Below are 17,952 nucleotides of genomic sequence, written 5' to 3' on the forward strand. Positions count from 1 at the left end.
TGTGTGTGTGTGTGTGTGTGTGTGTGTATGTGTGTGTGTGTGTGTATGTGTGCGTGTGTGTGTGTGTGTGTGTGTGTGTGTGTCTGTGTGTGTGTGTGTGTGTGTGTGTGTGTGTCTGTGTGTGTGTGTGTGTGTGTGTGTGCGTTTGTTTGTCTCTGTGTGCGTGTGTGTGTCTGTGTCTGTGTGTGTGTGTGTGTGTGTGTGTTCATTAGATCATTAGTATCATAGTCAGATCACTCAGTGAAGTAACATTACATCTCCTCAATAAGAAGGAAGCATTCATGTCTGAACAACAACAATAGCAGTGTTTGACATGCCAACACACCCCTAAACACACTCGACTCAACAGCCCTACTGAAGATCTGACAGGTAAATATATGTTATTCATGTAAAGACATAAACAAGACAAAAACACTATAAGAACACAGTCATTCATATTCACACAAACACATTCTCTCAGTCAACTTCTCTACTCTATAGTATGTGATGTGATACTATAAGTGATAAGATTCAGTAACAGTGACTCCGTCTGACAGGAGCTGTCCGGTGCTGAAACACACACACACACACACGGGCTCCTCATACAGAAAAACACAGGTTTACATTTTTAACCCTGAGTTAAAGCTTACCTCAAGGTTTAGGAGTGTGTTTATGGGGATTCTTCTAGAAGCGCATTTGTGAGCTTTGTGCACTGATCATGCTGGGACAGGAAGGGGCCGTCCCCAAACTGTTCCCACAAAATTGGTGAAGCTTTTAAGAGTTCCTTTCACTGGAAAGAACCCCTGGGGAAAAAAAAACCCCCACCCCATAATCCCCCCTCCACTAAACTTTACACTTGGCACAATGCAGTCAGGCAAGTCCCGTTCTCCTGGCAACCGCCAAACCCAGACTCGTCTGTGGGATTGTCAGACAGAGAAGCGTGATTGGTCACTCAGAGAACACGTCTCACTGCTCTAGAGTCCAGTGGTGGCACGCTTTACCCCACTGCATCCCACGCTTTCAAACAATGACAAAGTAAGGTTATTTCAAAAGTGTGAAATGTTCATTAACCCAGGGTTAAAACGGCGTGAAACCAGCATTAACTGTAGCGTGAAAGGACAAAAAGCACATACATGCTCATTACGAACATGCATATGATACATTATATAGATATCTTGCTGCTCATAACAGAAGCTGAATTTCCAATTATATGTGTATGATATGCCCAGATCAACTCACAGGTTATTCCCACAGTAATGCTCATATGCACCGTATAGAAAATAAAGGTGTTAAACTAAGGAGAAGACAAATGTTCCTAGGGACGACTTCTATTCCCAAACCTCATTTACTGTATACACACACACACACACACACACACACACACGTTGGGTTTTCATGTTTTATGGGGACTTTCCATAGGCGTAATGGTCTTTATACTTTATAAACTGTATATTCTATCCCCCTACACTGCCCCTGCCTCTAAACCTACCCATCACACACACACACACACACACACACACACACACACACACACACACACACACACACTGCCCCTAAACCTACCCATCACAGGAGACATTCTGCATTTTTAAATTTTCAAAAAACATCACTGAGTCTGATTTATAAGATGTTTTCTTCATGGGGACCTAAAAATGTCCCCACAAGGACGAGGATGAGGATATTGCCATCTTTGTGGGGACATTTTGTCCCCATAACGTAGGGATTACCAGTCCACACACACACACACACACACACAGTTAAACAGTTTCTGAGTCGGTCAGATCTCAAGCGCCTCGAACCTTCATGTCTTCTATTGAACTAGACGCCCTCCGGCAGGGCAACACCAATTACCCACAATCCCATACAGAAAAGAAAAATCACAAATTAGATCTCTATACAATCTAAGTAGTTTCTCTAGAAGGTAATGAGATTAAGGGGAGGGCAATGGAGCCGTTTGCTAAAGTCTCCCGATTTTCCTCTAGAGATTTAAAGGACCTGGACAATGCCAAGACCAAATTCTGCAATCAAAACACCATCGGTCAGATTCATTCTGAGCAATGGACGATTATTCTGTGGCTACAGCGCATGAACTTCTCCAAAGCTTTAAACGTGAACTGTTGTCTCAGCCCAGCGGTGATTCAGCAGGTATTAATGAACTGATGTTCAACTTAATTAAACCAGTGCAAACTGTGACAAACATTCTCTGAAGATCCAGCATGTGAGCACAGCGGTCCTCCACCTCGACTACACGCATGGGGTTGATTTCACCATCCATATATCCTGCAATATCATCTGAAAATATGCTTCCAAAAATGATTTCACAGCCTGAGAACATTTTCAAGTTAAATCATGCACAAAATAAAATTAATGCCATCATTTACTCACTCTCATGTTGTTCAAATCTTTATTTCATGGAGCGCTGCGGCTGCTCTTTTTCATCAAATTAAAGAATAAAATGGCCTTCAAGCTCAAAAAGGACAAAATAACAAGTATGCGCTGTCCACAAGGCTTATCATTTCAACGCTGATTTTTTTCCTTGAGTAAATTTGTCATTAAAGGATTAGTTCACTTCAAAATGAAAATGTACTCGCCCCCATCTCATCCAAGATGTTCATGTCTTTCTTTCTTCAGTGGAAAAGAAATGAAGTTTTTTTGAGGAAAACGTTCCAGAATTTTCTCCACATAATGGACATCAATGGGAACCAACGGCTGAAGGTCCAAATCAATGCAGTTTCAGAGGAAGAGCTTCAGAGGCTCTGATCCCAGACGAGGAATAGAGTCTGATCTAGACAAACCATCCGACATTTTCAGAAAAATCTACATTTATATACTTTTAAACCTCAAATGTGCGACTACGTGTTGTTATTCTTCACGGCGTATGACATCATCACGTCAGAAAGGTCACACATGACGTAGGTGGAAGCACCGACCCAGTGCCGAAAAACTCTTATAACTCATCTCAACTCTTTTAACTCATCTCAACTCTTTTAACTAATCTCAACTCTTTTTACTCATCTCAACTCTTTTAACTAATCTCAACTCTTTTTACTCATCTCAACTCTTTTTACTCATCTCAACTCTTTTTACTCATCTCAACTCTTTTAGCTCATCTCAACTATTTTAACTCACCTCAACTCTTTTAGCTCATCTCAACTCTTTTAACTCATCGCAACTCTTTTTACTCATCTCAACTCTTTTAACTCATCTCAACTCTTTTAACTCATCTCAACTCTTCTAACTCATCTCAACTCTTTTTACTCATCTCAACACTTTTAACTCATCTCAACTCTTCTAACTCATCTCAACTCTTTTAACTCATCTCAACTCTTTTTACTCATCTCAACTCTTTTAACTCATCTCAACTCTTTTTACTCATCTCAACTCTTTACTCATCTCAACTCTTTTTACTCATCTCAACTCTTTTAACTCATCTCAACTCTTCTAACTCATCTCAACTCTTTTAACTCATCTCAACTCTTTTTACTCATCTCAACTCTTTTAGCTCATCTCAACTATTTTAACTCACCTCAACTCTTTTAGCTCATCTCAACTCTTTTAACTCATCGCAACTCTTTTTACTCATCTCAACTCTTTTAACTCATCTCAACTCTTTTAACTCATCTCAACTCTTCTAACTCATCTCAACTCTTTTTACTCATCTCAACACTTTTAACTCATCTCAACTCTTCTAACTCATCTCAACTCTTTTAACTCATCTCAACTCTTTTTACTCATCTCAACTCTTTTAACTCATCTCAACTCTTTTTACTCATCTCAACTCTTTACTCATCTCAACTCTTTTTACTCATCTCAACTCTTTTAACTCATCTCAACTCTTCTAACTCATCTCAACTCTTTTAACTCATCTCAACTCTTTTTACTCATCTCAACTCTTTACTCATCTCAACTCTTCTAACTCATCTCAACTCTTTTTACTCATCTCAACACTTTTAACTCATCTCAACTCTTCTAACTCATCTCAACTCTTTTAACTCATCTCAACTCTTTTTACTCATCTCAACTCTTTTAACTCATCTCAACTCTTTTTACTCATCTCAACTCTTTACTCATCTCAACTCTTTTTACTCATCTCAACTCTTTTAACTCATCTCAACTCTTCTAACTCATCTCAACTCTTTTAACTCATCTCAACTCTTTTTACTCATCTCAACTCTTTACTCATCTCAACTCTTCTAACTCATCTCAACTCTTTTTACTCATCTCAACTCTTTTTACTCATCTCAACACTTTTAACTCATCTCAACTCTTTTAACTCATCTCAACTCTTATAACTCATCTCAACTCTTTTTACTCATCTCAACTCTTTTTACTCATCTCAAGTCTTTTAACTCATCTCAACTCTTTTTACTCATCTCAACTCTTTTAACTCATCTCAACTCTTTTTACTCATCTCAACTCTTTTTACTCATCTCAACTCTTTTTACTCATCTCAACTCTTTTAACTCATCTCAACTCTTTACTCATCTCAACTCTTTTAACTCATCTCAACTTTTTTTAACTCATCTCAACTCTTTTTACTCATCTCAACTCTTTTTACTCATCTCAACTCTTTTAACTCATCTCAACTCTTTTTACTCATCTCAACTCTTTACTCATCTCAACTCTTTTTACTCATCTCAACTCTTTTAACTCATCTCAACTCTTCTAACTCATCTCAACTCTTTTAACTCAACTCAACTCTTTTTACTCATCTCAACTCTTTACTCATCTCAACTCTTCTAACTCATCTCAACTCTTTTTACTCATCTCAACACTTTTAACTCATCTCAACTCTTTTAACTCATCTCAACTCTTATAACTCATCTCAACTCTTTTTACTCATCTCAACTCTTTTTACTCATCTCAACTCTTTTAACTCATCTCAACTCTTTACTCATCTCAACTCTTTACTCATCTCAACTCTTTTTACTCATCTCAACTCTTTTAACTCATCTCAACTCTTCTAACTCATCTCAACTCTTTTAACTCATCTCAACTCTTTTTACTCATCTCAACTCTTTACTCATCTCAACTCTTCTAACTCATCTCAACTCTTTTTACTCATCTCAACTCTTTTTACTCATATCAACTCTTTTAACTCACCTCAACTCTTTTAGCTCATCTCAACTCTTTTTACTCATCTCAACTCTTTTTAATCATCTCAACTCTTTTAACTCATCTCAACTCTTTTAGCTCATCTCAACTCTTTTTACTCATTTCAACTCTTTTAACTCATCTCAACTCTTCTAACTCATTTCAACTCTTTTTACTCATATCAACACTTTTTACTAATCTCAACTCTTTTAACTCATCTCAACTCTTTTAACTCATCTCAACTCTTAACTCATCGCAACTCTTTTTACTCATCTCAACTATTTTAACTCATCTCAACTCTACTCATCTCAACTCTTTTAACTCATCTCAACTCTTAACTCATCTCAACTCTTAACTCATCGCAACTCTTTTTACTCATCTCAACTCTTTTAACTCATATCAACTCTTTTAACTCATCTCAACTCTACTCATCTCAACTCTTTTTACTCATATCAACTCTTTTAACTCATCTCAACTCTACTCATCTCAACTCTTTTTACTCATATTAACTCTTTTTACTCATCTCAACTCTACTCATCTCAACTCTTTTAGCTCATCTCAACTCTTTTTACTCATTTCAACTCTTTTAACTCATCTCAACTCTTCTAACTCATCTCAACTCTTTTTACTCATCTCAACTCTTTTTACTCATCTCAAGTCTTTTAACTCATCTCAACTCTTTTTACTCATCTCAACTCTTTTAACTCATCTCAACTCTTTTTACTCATCTCAACTCTTTTTACTCATCTCAACTCTTTTTACTCATCTCAACTCTTTTAACTCATCTCAACTCTTTACTCATCTCAACTCTTTTAACTCATCTCAACTTTTTTTAACTCATCTCAACTCTTTTAACTGTTCTCAACTCTTTACTCATCTCAACTCTTTTAACTCATCTCACATAATGAGTCTAGATCAGACTCTATTCCTCGTCTGGGATCGTGCAGAGCGTCTGAAGCCCTTACTCTGAAACTGCATTGATTTGGACCTTCAGCCGTTGGTTCCCATTGAAGTCCATTATGTGGAGCAAAATCCTGGAATGTTTTCCTCAAAAAAAACTTAATTTCTTTTCCACTGAAGAATGAAAGACATGCTTGTGAATAGAAATCAAATCAAATCATGAAATTTGTATCAATGCCGAGCCTTACTTTAAACAATTATTTTACAACACTACATTGTTTCAAAGCAGCTTTACATTAATAAAGAGGAAAATGACAGTGTTAATGTTGTGAAATTCATCAATTATGAATCCAATTCAAGCTATACAGAAGACAATGGTGTCTTTGTTGAATATTGAATACTAATTGTTAATTAGAGCACATGAGGGTGAGTAAATGGTGACAGAACGTCAGGAGCGTATGCATTACAGCATACCCACAGAATGAGGGGAAAGAGACAGCCGTGTTTCCGATGGCGTGCCCGAGTCGCCGTGTGTCTGGCGGGCTGCCAGAGACCCTCCTGTGAACTTACACGCATCCAGACACAATTAATTATGCATGAGACGAGCCGCCAGCGTGTTCTTGAGATGCTCGTGTGTTTGCACACAAAGGTTACAAGTGTGTCTTTGTTTCTGTGCTTTTTACTTTTCCAAACTAAATATGTGGCATTTGCACAAGTAAAACTTACTGCACCACATTGCTAAGGTGTTGTGGGTGTTTGCCAGGGCGTTGCTATGCAGTTGCTAGGGTGTTGAGGCTGGTTGCTAGGGTGTTGCTAAGCAGTTGCTAGGGTGTTGTGGGTGGTTGCTAGGGCGTTGCTATGTAGTTTACAAGGGTGTTGTGAGTAGTTACCAGGGGATTGCTATGCAGTTGCTAGGGTGTTGTGGGTGGTTGCCAGGGCATTGGTATGCAGTTACTAGAGCACTTCTTTGCAGTTACTAGGGTGACTGGATGCCAGGATATTACTATGCAGTTGGTAGGGCATTGTATGTGGTTGCTGGAGTGTTTCTATGCAGTTGCTAGGGCATTGTGGGTGGTTGCCAGGGCATTGCTATGCAGTTGCTAGGGTGTTGTGGGTGGTTGGCAGGGTTTTGCTTTTCAGTTGTTAGGGTGTTGCGTTGGTGTTGCCAAAGGGTTTATTTGCAATTGCTAGATTGTTGCTTTGCAGTTGGTAGGGCATTGTAGGCAGCTAACAGGGTGTTGCTATGCAGTTGCTAGGGTGTTGTGGATGGTTGCCAGGATGTGGCTATGTAGTTGCTAGAGCATTTTAGGTAGTTGCCAGGGCATTACTATGCAGTTGCTAAGACTTTGCAATGCAGTTATGAGAGCATTGCTATGCAGTTGCTTGGGCATTGTGGGTGGTTGCTAGGGCGTTGCTATGCAGTTGCTAGTGTGTTGTGGGTGGTTCCCAAGGTTTTGATATGCAGTTGCTAGGGTGTTTTGGTGGTTGCCAGGGCATTGGTATGCAGTTACTAGAGCACTTCTTTGCAGTTACTAGGGTATTGTGATAAGATGTCAGTATATTACAATGCAGTTGGTAAGGCATTGCTATGCAGTTTACCAGGGTGTTGGGGGTGGTTGCCAGGGCATTGCTATGCAGCTGCTAAGACTTTGCAATGCAGTTATGAGAGCATTGCTATGCAGTTGCTTGGGCATTGTGGGTGGTTGCTAGGGCGTTGCTATGCAGTTGCTAGTGTGTTGTGGGTGGTTCCCAAGGTTTTGATATGCAGTTGCTAGGGTGTTTTGGTGGTTGCCAGGGCATTGGTATGCAGTTACTAGAGCACTTCTTTGCAGTTACTAGGGTATTGTGATAAGATGTCAGTATATTACAATGCAGTTGGTAAGGCATTGTAGGTGGTTGCTAGAGTGTTTCTATGCAGTTGCTAGGGCATTGTGGGTGGTTGCCAGGGCATTGCTATGCAGTTGCTAGGGTGTTGTGGGTCGTTGGCGGGGTGTTGCTTTTCAGTTGATAGGGTGTTGTGTTGGTGTTGCCAAAGGATTTATTTGCAGTTGCTAGAGCGTTTATTTGCAGTAGTGTTGTGGATGGTTGCCAGGATGTGGCTATGTAGTTGCTAGAGCATTGTAGGTAGTTGCCAGGGCATTACTATGCAGTTGCTAGGGCATTGTGGATGATTGCCAGAAAATTGCTAAGCATTTGCTAGTGTATTGCTTTGCTGTTAGTAGGGCATTGTGGGTGGTTGCCAGGGTGTTGCTATGCAGTTGCTAGGATGTTGTGGCTGGTTGCCAGGATGTTGCTATGTAGTTGCTAGGGTTGTGTGGGTGGTTGTCAGGGTGTTACTTTGGAGTTGCTAAGACCAATTCAAAATATATTCTTTGATATTCTGCTCCGTACATGTGTGTGCAAAATTGTCAAAAAAAATGTTTGGTACATTTGTTCATTTAGAAGAGCAATTCCAATTCCAAGCCACACTCTAATGTGTTGTTCATGTAGCACAAACGGTGCAGGTTTGTTCAAATCACTAACAATAAATACGAGCAACAGTAATAGCGATGCTCGACTTAACAAACACACTAATGAGGCACATTTCAATTGTTTAGTTGCAAATGTTTGCTCGGTTCTGCTTAGTTAAACCACCTCTACACTCCACTGCAGAAAGTCCAGTTTGCAGATGGTCAGCAGAATAAACCGATCAATACAGCAGAGCGTTTAAACCCAGAACAGCAGCGTGATTGTTAGAGAAACATCACGTCCACATCACTTCATCAGCTGCTGATCCATGGAGATGAAGGGCTTTACGGCAAACACAGACAGAAACACTGAGAAACGCGTCTCAGGAACAAGGAACAATTCACAATCAACTTTTAGATGCTTCAGACATTTTTATGTACAATTAAATTCGGTGTAGGATTTACATAACATATTGAATTCAATGCAAATTTTTAAAGTAGAAAGACCAAAATAGTTTGTTTATTGTAAAACAGTCCAAACATCTTTGTTTTCTAATTATTTACAGTGTACTTTAGAAATCTGGCATTTTTTAAATGTCAATATCAGCATTGACATTTAAAAAAACATCACTGAGTCTGATTTATAAGATGTTTTCTTCATGGGGACCTAAAAATGTCCCCACAAGGACGAGGATTTTGGATATTGCCATCTTTGTGGGGACATTTTGTCCCCATAACGTAGGGATTACCAGTCCACACACACACTTTCAATATCAATATCAGCCAATATCAGCCAAATCAGAGCAATTATCATATTTTGACAAATCTAAATCCAGGTCATAATTCACCCCAAAATCTAAAATTATATATATTTTTATTATGACTTTGTAGACTGTCACAAAATCACATTATATGATTAAAGAAAATTAAGCACATTCTCATATATATTCTCATTACTGTAACAATACAATAAAGAAAACATTCAGTCTGGACACAATACTTTAAAAAAAAAAACATTTGAATATATAATGCATCCAAAAACATACTACCATCATGATTTGTTAAATATTAAAACAATTACATTATTAACTAAAATTCTGATTATAAACTAATTCTGTTAAATTTACAGTTAAAAACTGCTAGAAATTTACAGTAAAACATGTTTGCAACATTTTAGGTTTTACAGATTTAACTTAAATTTACAGTAAAAACACATTTAATACACACATTTCATGTTAATTTAACATTCAATTGAAATACTAACATCGGTTTTGTACCTTTGTAATGTTTGTAATATAATTCTGGGAATGTAATTTTACAGTTTTGTAACTTGCGATGCAAATGTGCAATTTTTGCATTACTTATAATAACTTTTACTGTATTGTTCGATCATTTTCTGCATATAATGCATCCCAAAACATACTACCATCATGATTTGTTAAATATTTTAAAAATGACATTATTATCTTTCTTTTTTAGCATTACGGCAATGAGAATTAGAGGGCGTTTAAATGCCACGAAAACAACGTCACAATGCTGTAATGTCAGTCTCAGTATCTCTGCAAAATATCATTTCTTATTTGTGTGACATATGACCTATAGACTATATAGACGGATGACCGAGAGAGAGAGAGAGAGAGAGAGAGAGAGAGAGAGAGAGAGAGAGAGAGAGAGAGAGAGCGGTGAGTGTCATGAAGTGGACATACTGATGGAAAAGAGCCTCTGACATTGCATTGAGCTGCTTTTTGAACAGACGGGTGTTTAAGAGGACAAAGACACGGACAGCTGCAGGAGAACAGAGAGAGAGAGAGAGAGAGAGAGAGAGAGAGAGAGAGAGAGAGAGAGAGAGAGAGAGAGTCTTATCTTAAATTTGATATATTCTGATAATATTAAATGTATATGTGAGATAAAGAGAGCAAGAGACAGAGAAAGAAAGAGGGGTTGGTACTGCATCGATCAGTCGCTGAAACACAAAGGCTGACCGGATTGATCGGATTTGGGAACTATACATAACACCCGACCTCGAGCTCCTGATTTCTCTCGGATCTCCCTGACCCGTTCACCCTCGGCTCCCTTCACCCCTAAAACACCATCTCATCATCATACGCCAATAAATCCATCGCCGTTAATCCTCTTATTTTCACCCTAACCTCTCATTGTGGTCTTCTAAAGCCGCACATCCACTTGGCCCTCAGAACATCACAAACCGCAGACAATCCCGAAGGAAACACTGATGGAGAATCCTGCCAGCTGTCTGAGTGGCCCGTGATTGTGATGTAACAGCAGCGCGGTCAGTGTGTCGCAAAGGGTCTGAAGAGCTTCCTCATGGCCGCCGGGCCTGTGAAGACGTGCCGGGGTGAATAATAAATGCCCGCAGCTGCCGGGACTTTTTGATCTCATGCAACTTCAGTAAAGCTGCCATATGGAACCAGATCTTATACCTCTCCTCTCGCCTGGAGCCCGTCGAACACACTTACTGATGCTCACGGACACTGATATCTCTCTTCTGCTGTAAAGGAGCATTCATGAGCAGATATTTACATCTGTACACGAGCAAAAGCTTCACGAACAAACTGATCTGAGCACGGAGACATGCAGGCGTTCCCTTAAGGAAACATCTGATCTGACTTTCACTGCTGTCTCAAATAACATTCACTGAATTAAACATCGCAAAATCAAGGACATTTTAGGGAGGATTTTAATGGTGCATCACTTTGATTTTAAACATTTAAATGCGCATCCTTCAAAATCTTGCGACTTGCGATGCAAATGTGCAATTTTTGCATTTCCTATAATAACTTTTACTGTAATGTTCGTTTTCTGCATTTCACTTCCTCTGGCTTGTGTACTAATATACACTGTTAAAACTAATTCTGTTAAATTTACAGTAAAACATATGTTTGCAACATTTCAGGTTTTATAGATTTAACTTAAATTTACAGTAAAAAAAAAAACATTTAATATACGCATTTGACGTTAATTTAACATCCAATTTAAATACTACAACCTCTGTTTTGTACCTTTGTAATATAATTCTGGGAATGCCAAAGTTTTGCAACTTGCAATGCAAATGTGCAATTTTTGCATTTCTTATAATAACTTTTACTGTATTGTTCGATCATTTTCTGCAGTTCACTTCTACTGGCTTGTGTACTAATATACACTGTAAAAACTAATTCTGTTAAATTTACAGTAAAAACCTGCTAGAAATTTTACCGTAAAACATATGGTTGCAACATTTCAGGTTTTATAGATTTAACTTAAATTTACAGTAAAAAAAACACATTTAATATACGCATTTGACGTTAATTTAACATCCAATTGAAATACTAACATCTGTTTTGTACCTTTGTGATATAATTCTGTGAATGTCAATTTACAGTTTTACAACTTGCAATTCAAATGTGCAATTTTTGCATTTCTTATAATAACTTTTACTGTTTTGTTCGATCATTTTCTGCAGTTCACTTCTACTGGCTTGTGTACTAATATACACAGTAAAAACTAATTCTGTTAAATTTACAGTAAAAAACTGCTAGAAATTTTACCGTAAAACATATGGTTGAAACATTTTAGGTTTTACAGATTTAACTTAAATTTACAGTAAAAAAAACATATTTAATATACACATTTCACTTTAATTTACCAGTCAATTGAAATACTAACATCTGTTTTGTACCTTTGTAATATAATTCTGGGAATGCCAAAGTTTTGCAACTTGCAAAGCAAATGTGCAATTTTTGCATTTCTTATAATAACTTTTACTGTATTGTTAAATCGTTTTCTGTATTTCACTTTGCTCAAGCTGGCTTGTGTATACTAATCTAAACTGTAAAAAAATTCTATAAAAATTTAGAGTAAAAAAAAACTGCCAGAAATTTACCGTAAAACATATGGTTGCAACATTTCAGGTTTTACAGATTTAACTTAAATTGACAGTAAAAAAAACACACATTTTATACACGCATTTGATTTTAATTTAACATCCAATTGAAATACTAACATCTGTTTTGTACCTTTGTAATATAATTCTGGAATGCCAAAGTTTTGCAACTTGCAATGCAAAATGTGCAATTTTTGCATTTCTTATAATAACTTTTACTGTATTGTTCGATCATTTTCTGCAGTTCACTTCTACTGGCTTGTGTACTAATATACACTGTAAAAACTAATTCTGTTAAATTTACAGTAAAAAACTGCTAGAAATTTTACCGTAAAACATATGGTTGAAACATTTTAGGTTTTACAGATTTAACTTAAATTTACAGTTAAAAAAAACATATTTAATATACACATTTCACTTTAATTTACCAGTCAATTGAAATACTAACATCTGTTTTGTACCTTTGTAATATAATTCTGGGAATGCCAAAGTTTTGCAACTTGCAAAGCAATGTGCAATTTTTGCATTTCTTATAATAACTTTTACTGTATTTGTTAAATCGTTTTCTGTATTTCACTTTGCTCAAGCTGGCTTGTGTATACTAATCTAAACTGTAAAAAAATTCTATAAAATTTACAGTAAAAAAACTGCCAGAAATTTACCGTAAAAACATATGGTTGCAACATTTCAGGTTTTACAGATTTAACTTAAATTGATAGTATAAAAAAAAAAAAACACATTTTTATATACGCATTTGATTTTAATTTAACATCCAATTGAAATACTAACATCTGTTTTGTACCTTTGTAAGATAATTCTGGGAATGTCAATTAACAGTTTTGCGACTTGCAATGCAAATGTGCAATTTTTGCATTTCTTATAATAACTTTTACTGTATTGTTCGATCATTTTCTGCATTTCACTTTCCTCTGGCTTGTGTACAAATATACACTGTAAAAACTAATTCTGTTAAATTTACAGTAAAATATATGGTTGCAACATTTTAGGTTATAGGTTCAACTTACATTTACAGTAAAAAACATATTTCATACACGCATTTCACGTTAATTTACCAGTCAATTGAAACACTAACATCTGTTTTGTACCTTTGTAATGTTTGTAATATAATTCTGGGAATGTCAATTTACGGTTTTGCAACCTGCAATGCAAATGTGCAATTTTTGCATTTCTTACAATAACTTTTACTGTATTGTTCGATCGTTTTCTGCATTTCACGTCTACTGGCTTGTGTACTAATATACACTGTAAAAACTAATTCTGTTAAATTTACAGTAAAAACCTGCTAGAAATTTTACCGTTAAACATATGGTTGCAACATTTTAGGTTTTACAGATTTAACTTAAATTTACATAAAAATATACGATTTTTCACTTTAATTTACCAGCCAATTGAAATACTAACATCTGTTTTGTACCTTTGTAATATCTGTAATATAATTCTGGGAATGTCAATTTATGGTTTTTCAAATTAAATTATAAAAGGAGATTTGTTCTTTTTCATTTCCAAAAACTGTCAATTAAATTGTTAATTAATACTGTAAAATACTGGAAAATTACATGTTCCAATCAAAAGTTTTTTACTGTAGCATTTTTACAGTCTTTTCCTGTTATTATTACATTTACATTCATGCATTTAGCAATCCCTTTCATCCAAAGCAACTTGCAAAAGAGAAATCTCATACTTAAGAGCCAAGATGAGATTTTTAAAAAAGCATACTGTAAAATTGTAAACATATATGGCTCTTTCTGTGCACATCAGTGAGAGTGTCTTGTGGCATGCATCTACCACAAAGACTAACACTGATCATATGTGCAGATGCTCAGACAGAACAATATTTCCATAATCACACATCAAGTCATGCAAACAGAAATTACAGCATGCCATCTTAACGATTTGGAGGAGATTACAGATCACCAAACCCCCATCTACTACTATTAACCCATGATAATGATACAAAGATTAATGAGATAATGATGGAACCCACAAGTAATATGAGATTATACGATATGAAGTGTCCTCTTACCTGGAGTTGCTGAAGTTGTCAGAGCTCAGAGCACGAGTCCTCGCCGGCTGAATGCAGGAAGATCAGCTGAGCAGAACCGAGCCGAAGTGCGGATGCGGATGGAGAAAGAGCCTATCTCATCCGAGTCTGCTGGAACTTCAGTCACAGCAAATCAATTGAACTCCACCAAATGAAGCTGTAAACGCTCTTGAACAGTTCCCGACGGTAGAGCAATGACAAGGACCTGGAACATCCGCGGACGAACACCGACTGCCGCCGGTCTCGCGCCTCCGTCTACTGGAGAGATCAGAGACAAAAGGGTGCTGAAGACGGAGGAGCACAGCTCTCACAAACCCCCTCCCGAACCCGAGAGAGAGAGAGAGAGAGAGAGAGAGAGAGAGAGAGAGAGAGAGAGAGAGAGAGAGAGAGAGAGAGAGAGAGAGGAGAGAGAGAGAGAGAGAGAGAGAGAGAGAGAGAGAGAGAGAGAGAGAGAGAGAGAGAGAGAGAGAGAGAGAGAGAGAGAGAGAGAGAGAGAGAGAGAGAGAGAAGCGATCACACTGGAATACGACTCATGGGAGAATGCATCAATATATCATGACTGTTAACAAATCATTTTAGGGTCCTATTGCATTATAGATTAGCGAAATAATTTTTGCAGCAGACACTCTTAAAACCAGAGGTTCATCTTTTTGTTTCATAACCTTTAGCATCCACCTTTCCATTAGTGGAAAAAGGATTATTTCGATTTTTCTTCACAGTTTTTTTTTAAGATGGAAAGTTCAAGGAAAGGTTATTTTGGGAAAGCAAAAGTGATTATATGCATGGCATCGCGGTGAAAACCCTTTTTAGTAGTTTATAGGCTACAGCGCACAATGAAAATAATTAGTCAGATAATCTGGATTATTATTAAGAGTAAAATAGCAAATGTTACCTGAATAGCACCCCAAAACAATGTCGTTTTAAAAGGTGCACGGTCACGTTAGCGAAATTTCGAAGATAAATTCGCCAGCAAAAAAAAATGTCCATTATCAATATTAGCAAAAGGAAGCACCACTAAAGTCTCTCTTTCAAACCAAGCAGCTTTCTGTTGATCAACGCGGCGAATTCGCGTAACTAATTTGAACACGAGCGAAATATGGAACTTTCCCGCCCTCACGCGAAAATCCTGATCGCGTGGATTCCTATAGAAATCGCAAAGGTCAGAACAGTTAAACATAGATCCAACAACATAGATATATGCAGTTAACTGTAGGCTACTACTTCACTTTTTACTGTTTATTGACAAAAACGTTAATCAGCACAATGTGATTTTAAAGGTGCGCAGTCACGTTAGCGAAATTTCGGAGAAAAATTTGCCAGCAAAGAGTGTTGAATTGTCCATGATCAATATTATAGCAAAAGGAAGCACCACTAAAGTCTCTCTTTCAAACCAAGCAGCTTTCTGTTGAACAACGCAGCGAATACGCGTGACAAATTTGAAAACGAGTGAACTTTCACGCCCTCACGCGAAAATCCTGATCGTGTGGATTTCTATTGAAATCGCAAAGGGTCAGAACAGTTAAACATAGATCCAACAACATAGATATATGCAGTTAGGCTACTACTACTACTACTACTATATGTAGGCTACTACTTCACTTTTTACTGTTTATTGACAAATGATTTATCAGTGCCAAACAATGTCATTTTAAAGGTGAGCGGTCACGTTAGCGAAATTTCGGAGAAAAATTTGACAGCAAAAAGTGTAAATTGTCCATTATCAATATCAGCTATAGCAAAAGGAAGCAGCACTAAAGCCTCTTTCAAACCAAGCAACTTTCTGTTGATCAACGACGCGAAAATCCCGATCGCGTGGATTCCTATTGAAATGATTTCACATGTGAAGTGCACAGGGTCGGAACAGTTAAAAATAGATTCAGGAACACAGATGCAGTTAACTGCACTACTTCACTGTTTACTGTTTATTGACATAACTGATATTTATGTTTCAAGTATAACCACAAAACATGAAGATTAGTTGTTAGAGCGCATATTTTTACATACATTGCACAAAAATTACAAGAATGACAAAAAACTTTTTATTTTTATTTATATGTATGATTGACATTTGGTTAACTGTGCAGGAGGCGCCGAAAGTTGGGTTGCACATGTGCGAAACAAACCTTAAAGCTGCAGTCCCTTACTTTTTTTGGTTAAAAATTATCCAAAATCTATTTTTAAGCAAGTACATAACCAGCCAGTGTTCAAAACCATCTCCTTACCTTAGCTCGATTCACAACAAGTTTGTAACAGGGCTGTAACTATCACAAACTAGCGACAAAGAGGCAACTTACGGACTGCAGCTTTAAAGGGTTAGTTCACCCAAAAATGAAAATAACGTCATTTATTCCTCACCCTCATGCCGTTCCACACCCGTAAGACCTCCATCATCTTCAGAACACAAATGAAGATGTTTGTGTTGAAATCTGAAGGCTCAGTGAGGCCTGCATAGAGAGCAAAGCAAGATCTCAAGATCCATTAATGTGCTAAAAACATATTTAAATCAGTCCATGTGAGTACAGTGGTTCAATATTAATATTATAAAGCCACGAGAATATTTTTTGTGTGCCAAAAAAACTAAATAACGACTTCTATAGTGATAACTGATTTCAAAACACAGCTTCATGAAGCTTCAGAGCGGAAACAAATCAGCGAGTTGATTCATGATTCGGATCGCTTGTCAAACCGGCAAACTGCTGAAATCACGTGACTTTGCCGCTCCGAACCACTGAATCAACTCGCTGATTCGATACACTCTGAACCACTGAATCGACTCGCTGATTCGATACACTCTGAACCACTAATCAACTCGCTGATTCGATACACTCTGAACCACTGAATCAACTCGCTGATTCGATACACTCTGAACCACTGAATCGACTCGCTGATTCGATACACTCTGAACCACTGAATCGACTCGCTGATTCGATACACTCCGAACCACTGAATCAACTCGCTGATTCGATACACTCCGAACCACTGAATCAACTCGCTGATTCGATACACTCCGAACCACTGAATCAACTCGCTGATTCGATACACTCTGAACCACTGAATCGACTCGCTGATTCGATACACTCTGAACCACTGAATCGACTCTCTGATTCGATACACTCTGAACCACTGAATCGACTCTCTGATTCGATACACTCTGAACCACTGAATCGACCCGCTGATTCGATACACTCTGAACCACTGAATCGACTCGCTGATTCGTTTCCGCTCTGAAGCTTCATGAAGCTGTGTTTTGAAATCGGTTATCACTATATAAGTCGTTATTTAGTTTTTTTGGCGCACCAAAAATATTCTTGTGGCTTTATAATATTAATATTGAACTACTGTACTCACATGGACTGATTTAAATATGTTTTTAAGTACATTAATGGATCTTGAGGGTGTAAATTGCGCAGGCCTCACTGAGCCTTCAGATTTCAACACAAACATCTTCATTTGTGTTCTGAAGATGAACGGTGGTCTTACAGGTGTGGAACGGCATGAGGGTGAGGAATAAATGACGTTATTTTCATTTTTGGGTGAACTAACCCTTTAAAGTTCACCTGCAATCAATAATTGTATCCTTTAAAACT

General features: G+C 37.4%; 1 protein-coding gene across 1 annotated transcript in view; it reads right to left on the reverse strand.

Annotated features, from left to right (window-relative positions):
- Positions 1-14,625, reverse strand: part of ncana (neurocan a) — a 133,699-nt gene extending 119,074 nt beyond the window's left edge. The window contains exon 1 of the mRNA XM_079819706.1: positions 14,348-14,625. The gene's annotated coding sequence lies outside the window, so the exon portion shown is untranslated. The remainder of the gene's footprint in view (positions 1-14,347) is intronic.
- Positions 14,626-17,952: the final 3,327 nt, after the last annotated feature.

Source organism: Gobio gobio, assembly GCF_949357685.1.
Source record: "Gobio gobio genome assembly, chromosome: 6".
NCBI classification, from domain to species: domain Eukaryota; kingdom Metazoa; phylum Chordata; class Actinopteri; order Cypriniformes; family Gobionidae; genus Gobio; species Gobio gobio.